This window comes from Saccopteryx leptura, chromosome 12 (assembly GCF_036850995.1).
Source record: "Saccopteryx leptura isolate mSacLep1 chromosome 12, mSacLep1_pri_phased_curated, whole genome shotgun sequence".
In the NCBI taxonomy this organism is placed as follows: domain Eukaryota; kingdom Metazoa; phylum Chordata; class Mammalia; order Chiroptera; family Emballonuridae; genus Saccopteryx; species Saccopteryx leptura.
Genome location: NC_089514.1, coordinates 41,764,487 through 41,781,004, shown reverse-complemented (window position 1 = coordinate 41,781,004; position 16,518 = coordinate 41,764,487). Strand labels below are relative to the sequence as shown.

Genomic DNA, 16,518 nt, shown 5'->3' with positions numbered 1-16,518 from the left:
TAAAAAATTGTGAATTGAAAAATTAGAAATGATTGTAACTATGTCCCATAAACCCTTTTTTTTTTTCTTTTCTTTTTTTTTTTTTTTTTGCGTATCAGTTGTTCTTCAAACAATGGACTCATTGCTTTCATCAGAAGCTGCCTGGATATCCCAATATAAGGATATCACTGACATGGATGAGATGAAAGTTCCAGATTGTGCTGAAACTTTTATGACTCTACTCTTAGTTATAACTGGTAAGTGTAAGTCTTTTGGGATAAAACTTTGTTTTAAAAGAATGAACTCATCCTATGGTACTTTTCAAGTAGTTCAACAGAATTAATATTACATAGTCATTATTATAAGATCTTCAAATTCAGTTTCTATTTTTGCAAAATTCTAGCATAATATCATAGGTTTTAAATTTTTAATAATTTAAGTAAGATCTTAAACATTGGTATATATGAAGGGGAAATTCCTGAATTGTTACATAAAAACAAATAAGAAATTGATTTTATTACCTGAATTCTCTTGCCATTTAGTTTAAGTGTCTTCAGTAAATGGTGATGGACCAAAATTCTAAATATTTCCTTTACTTTGATATATGAAAGATTGCAGAAAAGTAAAATAAAGTAACATTAGGACTGGGGTAGTAATAGGAACTCTTCTTATAGTGCGAGAATAGTCTGGCCACAGGCGGCCTGGCCATCTCTAGCTTTGGTTGGTCTGTAGAGATCTGCGCCGCCTCCTGCAGGCCTTCCGGTTCTCCAGTGCCACTGAGCGCTCATCACCACCATCCTCTTCTGTCTTGTCAATTTCTTGGGCCTGTATGTGTAACCTGAAGAAGTGTCATTGCAGCCTGGTTAGTAAATAATTCCATATTCCTAACTGTAAGAAAAATATATATAAAAAACACAAACACAAAAAATTTAGAAAAACTCATGGCTTATAAAGAACTTTTTCTTCAGGATATTTTCAAATATATACAAAAGTAGCATAATATAATAAACCCTCAGGTATCTGTTACTAAGATTTAAAAACAATGATCACTTCTCTATTATATATTTTTCTCCCCAACTCTTGTTTTCCTGGAATATTTTAAAGAACATTTTAGACATCTTGACATTTCACCTGTAAATTCTCAAGTAGATACTACTTTTTACCTATTCTAGTTCCCCCTTTCTTTTAAAAAAAAAGTCATTTATTTATTGAAGAAGCAGGTTGATTCCTGTATATGATTTATCTTATACACCTTTTTTAAAAACTGAGGTATGATTTCTATATAGTGAAATACATAAACTTTATGTATACAGTACAGTGAGTTTTGACAAATACATGTACTTGTGAAATATCCTTAGAAAGCTTAGAAATAGATACATACTTGGTTAATTATTTTTTAAAACATTTTTATTTATTGATTTCAGAGAGAAGGGAAAGGAGAGAGAGAGGGACAGAAGCATCGATCTGTACCTGTATGTGCCCACACCAATGATCAAACCAGCAATCTTTGCATATCAGGACGATGCTCTAACCAACTAAGCTATCCAGCCAGTACTGAATGGTCGATAAATTTTTAACAAATACAGCAAAACATGTCAATAGTGGAAACCTATAACTGTGTTATATACAGTACCAAAAACCTTCATATGTCTTGTTAACTGTCTCCACAGACAGGTATAAAAGTCTTCCCATAGCTTCCAGAAAGCTGCAGTTCCTGGAGCTACAGAAGGACTTAGTGGATGATTTTAGGATACGGCTGACTCAGGTGATGAAAGAAGAGACTAGAGCTCCCCTTGGCTTTCGGTACTGCGCAATTCTGAATGCCGTGAACTATATCTCAACAGTGCTAGCAGACTGGGCCGACAATGTTGTAAGTTAATGTGCTTTCCTATATTATTTTTTTTTCCATTGATTTGAGAGAAAGACAGAGGGAGAGAGAGAGAGAAGCATCAACCTGTTGTTTCACTTTGTTATTTCATTTAGTTGTGTACTCATTGATTGCCTCTCACTTGTGTCTGACTAGGGGTTGAACTCATGACCTCTGGCATATGTACCAGGTGGACATTTTATTCACTGAGCCAGCTGGCCAGGGCCAGTGTGCTTTTATATTAAATAATACATTACTAGTTTGAAAATTTTTACTCTTTTTTAACTTTTTTTATCTTTTTTTATTTTTTAGGTGAGAGAAGGAGAGATAGTGAGGCAGAGTCCGCATGCACCCAACCAGGATCAACCTGGCAAATCAGTCTAAGGTCAATGCCTGAGTACCAAGCTATTTTTAGTGCCTGAGGTTGACATGCTGGGACCAACCAAGCTCTCCCCAGTGCCTGGGGCTACACTTGAACTGATAGAGCTGGCTGTGGCAGAGGAATAGAGAGAGAAAGGGGAGAGAAACAGATGGCTATTGGTCTCTTCTCCTGTGTGCCCTGGCCAAGGATTGAACCCAGAACATCCATTCTCCAGGCTGATGCTCTATCCTCTGAGCCACCAGCCAGGGTCACAATTTTACTTTTGAAATGTTGACTTTGTAGCATGAAAAAATATACGTTAGGCAGAATAACAGGCCAAAATTAGGTGTGATTAAAGTACATATTTTTCTTAATCAACTCTCAAATTGTTAAATAATTCTGATACTTTAATCTTTTAAAAAGAAAGCCCAGCGGTAGAGCGTCGGCCTAGCGTGCGGAGGACCGGGGTTCGATTCCCGGCCAGGGCACATAGGAGAAGCGCCCATTTGCTTCTCCACCCCTCCGCCGCGCCTTCCTCTCTGTCTCTCTCTTCCCCTCCCACAGCCAGGCTCCATTGGAGCAAAGATGGCCCAGGCGCTGGGGATGGCTCTGTGGCCTCTGCCCCAGGCGCTAGAGTGGCTCTGGTCGCAATATGGCGACGCCCAGGATGGTCGCAACATGGCGACGCCCAGGATGGGCAGAGCATCGCCCCCTGGTGGGCAGAGCGTCGCCCCATGGTGGGCGTGCCGGGTGGATCCCGGTCGGGCGCATGCGGGAGTCTGTCTGACTGTTTCTCCCTGTTTCCAGCTTCAGAAAAGAAAATGAAAAAAAAAAAAAAAAGAAAGCCAATATTTCATGAAATAGTTGTTTGTAGAATGAAATTTTTTTCTTTTAGACTTTATACTTGGAAAATATTCATGGATAGGAATTGCATCTCAGAAAAAGATAAGATTGAATTTGATACCTCTTGGATGCCTTCAAAATGTGACAAATTATGAAGAACCACAAAGCAGAAACAATTTTTTTAAGTAAGAGGAGGAGAGATAGAGAGACAGAATCCTTCATGCTCCCCGACCGGTATCCACCCTGCAACGCCCTCTGGGTCTGATGCTCGAATCAACCAAGCTATCCTCACCACCTGAAGCTGACACTCGGACTAAATGAGCCACTGGCTGCTGTTGGGCAGATAAAATATATTATGCTCACTTTGTTAAAAATAGCTCTGCCCACGTGAGGCCGTCGCCCAGGTGATATTAATGTGTGTTGAGAATTATTGTAGCCTGGGGCTTGGTTTTGGGATTAAGCCTTTCCCACCCGTTTTGATGTGGGGTGGTACAATCCAATCATGCCTCAGAGAAGTGACTTTGTATTAGAGACTTCCCTATTTTGTATATTGGATTAAGGGTTTGGATTTCTACACTATAAAATGGGGACGGAGCGAGAGTTTGCGCTCTTGGTTCCTGAGATTATCATTAGAGGAGAGAGCAGAGCAGAGAGCAGAAGGAGGCCACATGGAGTAGGCCAGGAGAAGCAGCCAAGATGGCAGAATGTTGAGTGAGAAGCCAGTTTGTGCAGTTTGATGCTGGAGAAGGAAGGAGATGGGGAACAGAGGTGAATAAGTCTGGTGAGCTAGAAACCTTTGATTCCACGAAACTCGGATAAATCAGTAGCTTTGTGAGCACTGAATGTGATTGGGTTTTGGAGCCCAGTGTGTGTTTTTACTTGCCCGCCGGGTGCAAGCTAGGATTAAAGACTATGGCCCACCAGTTTGTGGCTCCATTGTTTCTTTACCGACTGTCCGAATCCAATGCGAACCTGCATGGGCCAGGCGGCTGCTGTGATAGTGGCCATGGCCTCTGGCTTTACAGCTGCGAGAGGGGAAGAGAGAGAAAAAGAGGAGAGAGAGGGGCAGAGAAGCAGATGGTAGCTTCTTATGAATGCCCTGACCAGAGATTGAACCCAGGACATCTACATGCTGGGCCAATGTTCTACTCATGAAGCCAACTGGTCAGAACCAGAAACTATTTTTAACTTTTAATTATCTCATATATTAAATGTTTTGTTTATTTTCAAACATATACAAGAGTAAATGAAATAATAAAATGAATCTTCATATGGATATTGTTGGGCAGATAAAATGTATTATGCTCACTTTGTTAAAGATGACACGAGGAGGCCATTGCCCAGGTGATATTAATGTGTGTTGGGGGTGGGCTAAAGGCAGGCAGAATCCTTGTAGCCTGGGGCTTGGTTTTGGGATTAAGCCTTTCCTACCCTTTTTGATGTAGGGTGGTACAATCCAATCATGCCTCAGAGAAGTGACTTTGTATTAGAGACTTCCCTGTTTTGTATATTGGATTAAAGGTTTGGATATCTACACTATAAAATAGGGCCAGAAAGGGAGCTTGCGCTCTTGGTTCCTGGGATGATTAGCATGAGAGAGCAGAGGGAGCAGAGCAGAGAGCAGAAAGAGGCCATGTGGCCAGGGGACGGAGCCAAGATGGCAGAGTGCTGAGTGAGATGCCAGTTTGTGCAGAGTTTGTATCTGGGATAAGGAAGGAGATGGGGAACTGAGGAGAATAAGGCTGGTGAGCTAAAAACCTTTGATTCTAGGAAACTCAGATAAGTCAGTGGCTTTGTGAGCACTGAATGTGAGTGGGTTTTGGAGCCCAGTGTGTATTTTTTTACTTGCCCGCCGGGTGCAAGCTAGGATTAAAGACTATGGCCCACCAGTTTGTGGCTCCGTTGTTTCTTTACCGACTGTCTGAATCCAATGCGAACCTGCATGGGCTGGGCAACTGTGGTGGCAGCCCTGGCCCTGGCTTCTGGCTTTACAGATATCACCCAGCTTCTTATACCAGGTTTGTTTCATTTAAACCTCTCCTCCAGGCCCTGGCCTGTTGGCTCAGTGGATAGAGCGTTGGCCCCACATATGTAGAACTGAACTTCTTATTAACCAAAGTGAAGTGAAACTAGTAGAAAGGATGAAAGATACAAAGACATGAACCCAGACATTATTTTTAAAATGGTGGGGGATCATGGCCAGTGGCTTAGTGGATAGAGTGTCGGCCCAGTGCATAGATGTCCTAGGTTTGATTCCTGGTCAGGGCACACAGGAGAAGTAACCATCTGGTTCTCACCCCCACCTTATCCCTCTCCACTCCCTCTTCCCCTCCCAAAGACAGTGGCTTGACTGGTTCAAGCATGGCCTTGGGTGCTAAGGATAGCTCCACTGGAGCACATCAGCCTCAGGCACTAAAAAATAACTCAGTACTCGAGCACTGGCCCCAGATAAGGTTGCCGGGTAGATCCTGGTCAGGGCACATGCAGGAATCTGCCTCATTATGTCCCCTTCTAGCACCTAAAAAAAAAAAAAAAAAAAAAAGGTAGGGATCCCATTCCTTTACATATCATCTAAAGCTTTTACATTCTGCTAGCTTATAGACATAAGTCAATAGGTATACAGGTAAAGATAAAGAGGGGAAAAATAATAGTGAAAAGAAACTTTAAAGATCTTACTAGAGACTAAGGGTTTTTAAAAAAACATACTTACCTCTTCTTGACTCATTAAAATTGAAAAATATTCAGCCCTGACAGGTTACTTCAGTCAGTTAAGAGCATCAGCCAGAGGCCCTGGCTGGTTGGCTCAGCAGTAGAGTGTCGGCCCAGTGTGTGGAAGTCCTGGGTTCAATTCCCGGCCAGGGCACACAGGAGAAGTACCCATCTGCTTCTCCACCCCTCCCCCTCTCTTTCCTCTCTGTCTCTCTCTTCCCCTCCCGCAGCTAAGGCTCCATTGGAGCAAAGTTGGCCCGGGCACTGAGGATGGCTCCATGGCCTCCACCTCAGGGGCTAGAATGGCTCCAGTTACAGCGGAGCAACACCCCAGATGGGCAGAGCATTGCCCCCTGGTGAGCATGCCGAGTGATCCCTGTCGGGCACATGTAGGAGTCTGTCTGTCTGCCTCCCCACTTCTCACTTCGGAAGAATACAAAAAAAGAGCATGAGCCTGAAAGGTTGTGGGTTCCACTCTCAGTCAGGGCACACAGGGAACAGCCAATGAGTACACGACTGACTGGAACAACAAGTGAACGCTTTCTTTCCCCCTCTGCTCTCTCTCCCTTCCTCTCTAGTTCTAAAATAAAAAGTTAAGCCCTGACCGGATAGCTCAGTTGAAGCTCGTCTGGAGCAAGGAAGTTGCTGGTTCGACTCCCCAGTCAGGGCACATAGAGGTGCAGCTCAATGTTCCTGTCTCTACCTCCCTGCCTCTCTCTCACCCTCTGAAAAAGAAAGGAAAAAGAAAAATACTCATTTTATTCGAGTTTGAAATAAAGCACTTCAATAACCAAATATTTAACTAAGTGAAAATGGACTGTTAAGAGAAGTTTGAAAAAGAATAATGTATTTAGTAAATATTATACAACTAATAAAATAAATTGTAAACTGGTTTTGTCAGATTATTTTTAATACACACAGGTGTGTACAATTAGATTAATCATATTTTGGCTCATGACACAGGATTTACATTGGCCTATGAATGCCTCAATGTTTGTATATTTACCTTTGTGTGTGTGCTTAAATTACCAATAATATTCCTTCTTATGTGATTCTTTCTATCACAAATTCTGCTTCCTAGCCAGAGGCAGCCATTTAACTACTATCTGTAATTGTATGCCATATATTCTTATTTTATATATAATATTCACATATATGTCTTTTCACATAGTTATCTTAACATGCTTTTTCCCTTAACATTTTGTTACATAGATTTATCCATGTTGTATCAGGTCCACTTCATTCATTTTTACTGCTGTTATAATCAGTATATAAATATAACTAATTTATCAGGTTTGTTCTTGGTAGACATTTTTCTTTGGGGGGGGGGAGACAGTCAGACAGACTCCCGCATGCACCCGACCGGGATCCATCCGGCATGCCCACCAGGGGCAACGCTCTGCCCACCAGTGGGCGATGCTCTGCCCCTCCGGGGCGTCACTCTGCCACGACCAGAGCCACTCCAGCGCCTGGGGCAGAGGCCAAGGAGCCATCCCCAGCACCCGGGCCATCTTTGCTCCAATGGAGCCCTGGCTGCGGGAGGGGAAGAGAGAGACAAAGAGGAAGGGGGGGTGGAGAAGCAAATGGGCACCTCGCCTGTGTGCCCTGGCCGGGAATTGAACCCGGGTCCCCCGCACACCAGGCAGATGCTCTACCACTGAGCCAACCGGCCAGGGCCCTTGGTAGACATTTGGCATATTTCTACCTTTTGGTTGTTATAAAAGTGCTACTGTAAAGATTCCTAAATATCTTTTCTAGTATAGATATGAAAGGGTTTCATATATTTTTTAAATTTTTTCCACTGATTTAGAGAGAGGAAGAGGGAGAGGGAGGGGAATGGAAAAAGAGAGAAAGAGAATTATTAAGTCATTGTTCCACTTAGTTTTTCTATTTTAGTTGTGCACTCATTGGCTGCTTCTCCTATGTGCCCTAATCCGAGATCAAACCCACCTCTGTTCCAGGGATGACAATCTATCCCCTGAGATCCCTGGCCAGGACCGTATATAGTTTTCAAACTATTTGCATATCTTGAATCAATGTTTGTGCTTAGCTCCCTCCTTCACAGAGGGAAAGTCTTCAGCTTTTTGGAGTAGAGTGAACTAATGGAAATTTTATCTCATAAGACCTGTGGCATTACAATTTCACTATAAAAACAGATTTACAATAATCACACCAAGTCCTTCATAATGCTGTTTTCCTTCCCATTTGTTTTTCTCATAGTCTTCTCTGTTCACATCACTCACTATATTGTGGTCAGAGTCCTTGATTTTGTAGAGAAGAACATGAAACTCAACTCCATGTATAATTTAGGAGGTGACCAACACCACAGTCTCCTAAATTATATGGACCGGAACTTGAGTAAATTCTGTCAAGAATGTGAACTGTCCTTCCATAAAAAGCAGGGGCAGGCCCTGGCTTGTTGGCTCAGCAGTAGAGCATTTTCCAGGCGTGTGGAAGTCCAGGGATCAATTCCACATCAGGGCACATACATGAGTAGCTGGATGTTTCTGTCTCTCTCTCTCCCTGCTGCTCTTTCTCTCAAAAAACAAAAGAAAACAAAACAAAAAACAGCCTGACCTGTGGTGGCACAGGGGATAAAGCATCGACCTGGAGTGCTGCGGTCTCCAGTTGGAAACCCTGGACTTCCCTGGTCAAGGCACATATGGGAGTTGATGCTTCCTGCTCCTCCCCCCCATCTCTCTCTTTCTCTTTCTCTCTCTCTAAAAATGAATAAATAAATATTTTAAATATATACATATTGCTAAAACATTTTTTTGTCTATTTAATCTTTTGGGAACACTGAAGTTATGGACGCTTAGAAAAATTGTTTCAGAAAAAAGTTTAAAATAGTGGTGTCATGTAGAAAGGAATACATCTTCAAGGTCAGCATCTGGCTGAATGATGTTATTCATAAAACAGGTAGATTGCTTCTTATAAAGTAGGATATATGTATGCATATGTATATATAGTATATATATATTAGAATAGATATAGTATGTATAAAAATAAATACTATATATATTTTACTATAATAGATATCTTCTAGTATAGTGAGTAATTGTTACATGCAAAAACTTTAAGCAGGAAATATCCTACTTGTTTTAGCATTCAAAACTAATACTGGCCTAATCCCAGTAATAATCATTAATGCTATATATGTCTTTGTAATGAAACAATGACAACTGTCAACTTCTCAGGTAGTGTATTAAATCTTATGTCTCAAAAGGCTATCTATTCCCAAGGATTCTTCAATATGAAGATAGTAGCACTGATCAGGTACAGTAAAACTATGTGAAAAGTTATGAGTGTCTGTCTACCTCTCTTTCTTTGGTTATATGGCTTTAAAAATAAGAAGGAAGCCCTGGCCGGTTGGCTCAGCGGTAGAGCGTCGGCGTGGCGTGCGGAGGTCCTGGGTTCGATTCCCGGCCAGGGCACACAGGAGAAGCGCCCATCTGCTTCTCCACCCCTCCCCCTCTCCTTCCTCTCTGTCTCTCTCTTCCCCTCCCGCAGCGAGGCTCCAATGGAGCAAAGATGGCCCGGATGCTGGGGATGGCTCCTTGGCCTCTGCCCCAGGCGCTAGAGTGGCTCTGGTTGCAAAAGAGCGACGCCCGGGAGGGGCAGAGCATCGCCCCCTGGTGGGCAGAGCGTAGCCCCCTGGTGGGCGTGCCGGGTGGATCCCGGTTGGGCGCATGCGGGAGTCTGTCTGACTGCCTCCCCGTTTCCAGCTTCAGAAAAATACAAAAAAAAAAAAATCAGAAGGAGCATTGTGCTTCATTGCAAATCATTGCAAAATCAAGTAGCTGTGGAAGTGTTTGATAAATGGAAATAGGCAATGTTGTTATTGGAGTAAAAGATTCCTAGTCCTATTTGGACTATTCATTGCTTTATTTACAATAGCTTTTAAGGACAATACTTCAAAACTCAGCAGCCAGGACAGCATTGTTTAATTTACAAAGTATCTGTAACATCTAAATAAACCAGGTATGTTTGCACCTAAACCACGTGACTCAAACTGCCTGAACACATAGCATTCATTAATGTGGCAACAACTATCCAGAAGGTTTCCAGGAATGCAGAAGTCAGTGTTGAGGTCAGAAGGCCGATGTGCTAAGAAAATTATCTCAAGACACTATTTCAGAGCCTAATATAATATTAAAAAGTTCTTGCCATTTTGATAAGACACGTGCACAGCACACAGGAGCTTATAAAGAGTAAATAAGAAAAATGAATTAGAGCCTGACCAGGCAGTGGCGCAGTGGATGGAGCTTTGGACTGATATGCGGAGGATCCAGGTTCGAAACCCCGAGGTCGGCCCTGGCCGGTTGGCTCAGCGGTAGAGCGTCGGCCTAGCGTGCGGAGGACCCGGGTTCGATTCCCGGCCAGGGCACACAGGAGAAGCGCCCATTTGCTTCTCCACCCCTCTGCCGTGCCTTCCTCTCTGTCTCTCTCTTCCCCTCCTGAAGCCAAGGCTCCATTGGAGCAAAGATGGCCTGGGCACTGGGGATGGCTCCTTGGCCTCTGCCCCAGGCGCTAGAGTGGCTCTGGTCGCAACATGGCGATGCCCAGGATGAGCAGAGCATTGCCCCCTGGTGGGAAGAGCGTTGCCCCCTGGTGGGCGTGCCAGGTGGATCCCGGTTGGGCACATGCAGGAGTCTGTCTGACTGTCTCTCTCTGTTTCCAGCTTCAGAAAAAAAGAAAAAAAAAGAAAAAAAGAAACCCCGAGGTCGCTGCCTTGAGCGCAGGCTCATCTGGTTTAAGCAAGGCTCACCAGCTTTAGCCCAAGGTCACTGGCTTGAGCAAGGGGTCACTCAGTCTGCTGTAACCCCCTGGTCAAGGCACATATGAGAAAGCAATCAATGAACAACTAAGGTGCCACAACAAAGAATTGATGCTTCTCATCTCTCTCCCTTCCTGTCTGTCTGTCCCTTTCTCTGTGCCTCTCTGTCTCTGTCACACAAAAGAGAGAAAAGAGCCTCAACGTCTCCAAAGTTCGACGGCGCGGCATCGCTGAGGGCGCGCGTTCGTGAGCTGTGGCTCTGCCAGCTCGAAAGTGCTGTAAATTGCTCCAGGATTTGTGGTTTGGAGAACCCAGCACCAGAAAAGAAGTCCGATCAGCCCAGGTGTGAGGAGCATGAAGAGGAGCGCATCAATATCTACTGTCTGAACTGCGAGGTGCCCACCTGCTCTCTGTGCAAGATCTTTGGGGCACACAAGGACTGCCAGGTGGCTCCCCTCACTCACGTGTTCCAGAGGCAAAAGTCTGAGCTAAGCGATGGCATTGCTGTGCTCGTGGGAAGCAACGACTGAGTCCAGGGAGTGATCAGTCAGCTGGAGGACACCTGTAAAACCATCGAGGTGACGTCACGGAAATGATGCCGTGAGCAGCGCGTCCGACAGATCTCCCCAAAATCACAACAAATTTATCAACTAGAAACAGAAAAATTTATCCTCGGAGCATTCCGGAGTTCCACACAAACTGAAAGCGAAAGGACTGTTATCACTTGAATCTGAGAGACGAGGGTGTGGAGGAAGCTAACTACCGCAGAGACGTTCATTCAAGCCGCGGAGGGAGTGCACCTGTGTGCTATCAACAAGACCACCCTCAGATGCCAATAAGAAAGAGGAAATCGAATATTATGGATACAAAAGAAAGAGAGGTAACACAAATAGATGTGGAAAAATCTATGGAGAAAAGACTTAACATATTGGAAGCCTTGGAGCTAAATGACAGAGAATTTAAAATAGAAATCTTAAAAATACTCAGAGATATACAAGAAAACACAGAAAGGCAATTTAGGGAGATCAGAAAACAACTCAATGAACACAAAGAATATATTACCAAGGAAATTGAAACTATAAAAACAAATCAAACAGAAATGAAAAACTCAATTCACGAGCTGAAAAACGAGGTAACAAGCTTAGCTAACAGAACAGCCCAGATTGAAGATAGGATTAGTGAAATAGAAGACAAACAACTTGAGGCACAACAGAGAGAAGAAGAAAGAGACTCAAAAATAATAAAAAACGAGAAAGCCCTACAGGAATTGTCTGACTCCATCAGAAAGAATAACATAAGAATAATAGGTATATCAGAGGGAGAAGAGAAAGAAAATGGAATGGAGAATATACTCAAACAAATAATAGACGAGAACTTCCCAAGCCTGTGGAAAGAACTAAAGCCTCAAATTCAAGAAGCAAACAGAACACTGAGTTTTCTTAACCCCAACAAACCCACTCCAAGGCACATCATAATAAAGATGACACAAACCAATGACAAAGAAAAAATTCTCAAGGCAGCCAGGGAAAAGAAGAGTACAACATATAAAGGAAGGCCTATTAGATTATCATCAGATTTCTCAGCAGAAACTCTACAAGCTAGAAGAGAGTGGACCCCAATATTTAAAGCCCTGAAAGAGAGGAACTTTCAGCCAAGAATACTATACCCATCAAAGCTATCCTTCAAGTACGAAGGAGATATAAAAACATTCACAAATACAGAAAAGATGAGAGAATTTATCACGAGAAAGCCCCCACTCCAGGAAATACTAAAGGGGGTTTTCCAACCAGATTCAAAGAACAAAAGAAAACAACACTACAAGTAACAGCTCCACCAAGAACACAATAAAACCAAACTTAAACCGTGACAACAAAGGAATAAAAGGGGGGAGAGGATGGAGATTAACAGTAGCAAAGGACGATGAAGTGCAGAAATACTCATAAGATAGGGTACTACAATGAATATGGTAGGTACCCTTTTCATTACTTAATGGTAACCACCCTTGATAAAACCACCAAAAAAACACTTGACTTAAAAAAGGTAGCAACAGAGGAAAGAAGTATGGAACACAAACAAACAAAAACAAATGATAGAAAAACAAAAGAGATGAATCAAACAAGATACAAAACTATCAGAAAGCAATTTATAAAATGGCAGTAGGGAACCCACAAGTGTCAATAATTACACTAAATGTAAATGGATTAAACTTACCAATAAAAAGACACAGAGTAGCAGAATGGATTAAAAAAGAAAATCCAACTATATGCTGCCTACAAGAAACACATTAAGCAACAAGGATAAAAACAAATTCAAAGTGAAAGGCTGGAAAACAATACTCCAAGCAAACAACACCCAAAAAAAAGCAGGTGTAGCAATACTCATATCTAATAATGCTGACTACAAGACAGAAAAAGTACTCAGAGACAAAAATGGTCATTTCATAATGATTAAGGGGAAGTTGAATCAAGAAGACATAACAATCCTTAATATATATGCACCAAACCAAGGAGCACCAAAATATATAAGACAGCTACTTATTGACCTTAAAACAAAAACTGACAAAAATACAATCATACTTGGAGACCTCAATACACCGCTGATGGCTCTAGATCGGTCATCCAAACAGAGAATCAATAAAGATATAGTGGCCTTAAATGAAATACTAGAACATCTGGATATGATAGACATCTACAGGACACTTCATCCCAAAGCGACAGAGTATACATTTTTCTCTAGTGTACATGGAACATTCTCAAGAATTGACCATATGTTGGGCCACAAAGACAATATCAGCAAATTTAGAAAAATTGAAATTGTACCAAGCATATTTTCTGATCATAAAGCCTTGAAACTAGAATTCAACTGCAAAAAAGAGGGGGGAAAACGCACAAAAATGTGGAAACTAAACAAAATACTTCTAAAAAATGAATGGGTCAAAGAAGAAATAAGCGCAGAGATCAAAAGATATATACAGACAAATGAAAATGACAATACGACATATCAGAATCTCTGGGATGCAGCAAAAGCAGTAATAAGAGGAAAGTTCATATCACTTCAGGCCTATATGAACAAACAAGAGAGAGCCGAAGTAAACCACTTAACTTCACACCTTAAGGAACTAGAAAAAGAAGAACAAAGACAACCCAAAACCAGCCGAAGAAAGGAGATAATAAAAATCAGAGCAGAAATAAATGAAATAGAGAACAGAAAAACTATAGAAAAAATCAATAAAACAAGGAGCTGGTTCTTTGAAAAGATCAACAAAATTGACAAACCCTTGGCAAGACGCACCAAGGAAAAAAGGCACAGGACTCAAATAAATAAAATCCAAAATGAAAGAGGAGAGATCACCACAGACATCATAGATATACAAAGAATTATTGTAGAATACTATGAAAAATTATATGCCACCAAATACAACAATCTAGAAGAAATGGATAAATTCCTAGAACAATACAACCTTCCTAGACTGAGTCATGAAGAAGCAGAAAGCCTAAACAGACCAATCAGCAGGGAGGAAATAGCAAAAACTATTAAAAACCTCCCCAAAAATAAAAGTCCAGGCCCAGACGTTTATACTAGTGAATTCTATCAAACATTCAAAGAAGACTTGGTTCCTATTCTACTCAAAGTCTTCCAAAAAATTGAAGAAGAAGCAATACTTCCAAACACATTTTATGAGGCCAACATAACCCTCATACCAAAACCTGGCAAGGATGGCACAAAGAAAGAAAACTACAGACCAATATCTCTAATGAATGCAGATGCTAAAATACTAAACAAAATAATGGCAAACCGAATACAACAACATATTAAAAAAATAATACATCATGATCAAGTGGGATTCATCCCAGAATCTCAAGGATGGTTCAACATACGCAAAACGGTTAACGTAATACACCATATCAACAAAACAAAGAACAAAAACCATATGATCTTATCAATAGATGCAGAAAAAGCTTTTGATAAAATACAACACAATTTTATGTTTAAGACTCTCAACAAAATGGGTATAGAAAGAAAATATCTCAACATGATAAAGGCCATATATGATAAACCATCAGCCAACATCATATTAAACGGCATAAAACTGAGGACTTTCTACCTTAAATCAGGAACAAGACAGGGTTGTCCACTCTCTCCACTCTTATTTAACGTGGTGCTAGAAGTTCTGGCCAGAATAATCAGACAAGATAAAGAAATAAAAGGCATCCATATCGGAAAAGAAGAAGTAAAGGTATCACTTTTTGCTGATGATATGATCCTATACATCGAAAACCCAAAGGACTCCACAAAAAGATTGTTAGAAACAATAAACCAATACAGTAAGGTCGCAGGATACAAAATTAACATACAAAAGTCCATAGCCTTTCTATATGCCAACAATGAAATATTAGAAAACGAACTCAAAAAAATAATCCCCTTCACGATTGCAACAAAAAAAATAAAATACCTAGGAATAAATATAACAAAGAATGTAAAGGACCTATATAATGAAAATTACAAAGCATTGTTAAGGGAAATCGAAAAAGATACAATGAGATGGAAAAATATTCCTTGTTCTTGGATAGGAAGAATAAATATAATCAAAATGGCCATATTACCCAAAGCAATATACAAATTTAATGCAATTCCCATCAAAATTCCAATGACATTTTTTAAAGAAATGGAACAAAAAATCATCAGATTTATATGGAACTATAAAAAACCCAGAGTAGCCAAAACAATCCTAAGGAAAAAGAATAAAGCTCGGGGCATTACAATACCTGACTTTAAACTATATTATAGGGCCACGATAATCAAAACAGCATGGTATTGGCAGAAAAATAGACACTCAGACCAATGGAACAGAATAGAAAGCCCAGAAATAAAACCACATATATATGGTCAAATAATCTTTGATAAAGGGGCCAACAACACACAATGGAGAAAAGAAAGCCTCTTCAACAAATGGTGTTGGGAAAACTGGAAAGCCACATGCAAAAGAATGAAACTCGACTACAGCCTGTCCCCGTGTACTAAAATTAATTCAAAATGGATCAAAGACCTAAATATAAGACCTGAAACAATAAAGTACATAGAAGAAGACATAGGTACTAAAATCATGGACCTGGGTTTTAAAGAACATTTTATAAACTTGACTCCAATGGCAAGAGAAGTGAAGGCAAAGATAAATGAATGGGACTACATCAGAATAAAAAGTTTTTGCTCAGCAAGAGAAACTGATATCAAAATAAACAGACAGCCAACTAAATGGGAAATGATATTTTCAAACAACAGCTCAGATAAGGGCCTAATATCCAAAATTTACAAAGAACTCATAAAACTCAACAACAAACAAACAAACAATCCAATAAAAAAATGGGAAGAGGACATGAACAGACACTTCTCCCAGGAAGAAATACAAATGGCCAACAGATATATGAAAAGATGCTCAGCTTCATTAGTTATTAGAGAAATGCAAATCAAAACTACAATGAGATACCACCTCACCCCTGTTAGATTAGCTATTATCAACAAGACGGGTAATAGCAAATGTTGGAGAGGCTGCGGAGAAAAAGGAACCCTCATTCACTGTTGGTGGGACTGTAAAGTAGTACAACCATTATGGAGGAAAGTATGGTGGTTCCTCAAAAAGCTGCAAATAGAACTACCTTATGACCCAGCAATCCCTCTACTGGGTATATACCCCAAAACCTCAGAAACATTGATACGTAAAGACACATGTAGCCCCATGTTCATTGCAGCACTGTTCACAGTGGCCAAGACATGGAAACAACCAAAAAGCCCTTCAGTAGAAGACTGGATAAAGAACATGTGGCACATATACACTATGGAATACTACTCAGCCATAAGAAATGATGACATCAGATCATTTACAGCAAAATGGTGGGATCTTGATAACATTATACGGAGTGAAATAAGTAAATCAGAAAAAAAACAAGAACTACATGATTCCATACATTGGTGGAACATAAAAAC

At 40.9% G+C, this 16,518-nt stretch overlaps 1 long non-coding RNA gene across 1 annotated transcript in view; it reads right to left on the bottom strand.

Annotated features, from left to right (window-relative positions):
* Nucleotides 1-714: 714 nt before the first annotated feature.
* LOC136383907 (uncharacterized) overlaps nucleotides 715-16,518 on the bottom strand; it is a 64,578-nt gene continuing 48,774 nt past the window's right edge. The window contains exon 3 of the long non-coding RNA XR_010747502.1: nucleotides 715-817. This is a non-coding gene — a long non-coding RNA (uncharacterized lncRNA). The remainder of the gene's footprint in view (nucleotides 818-16,518) is intronic.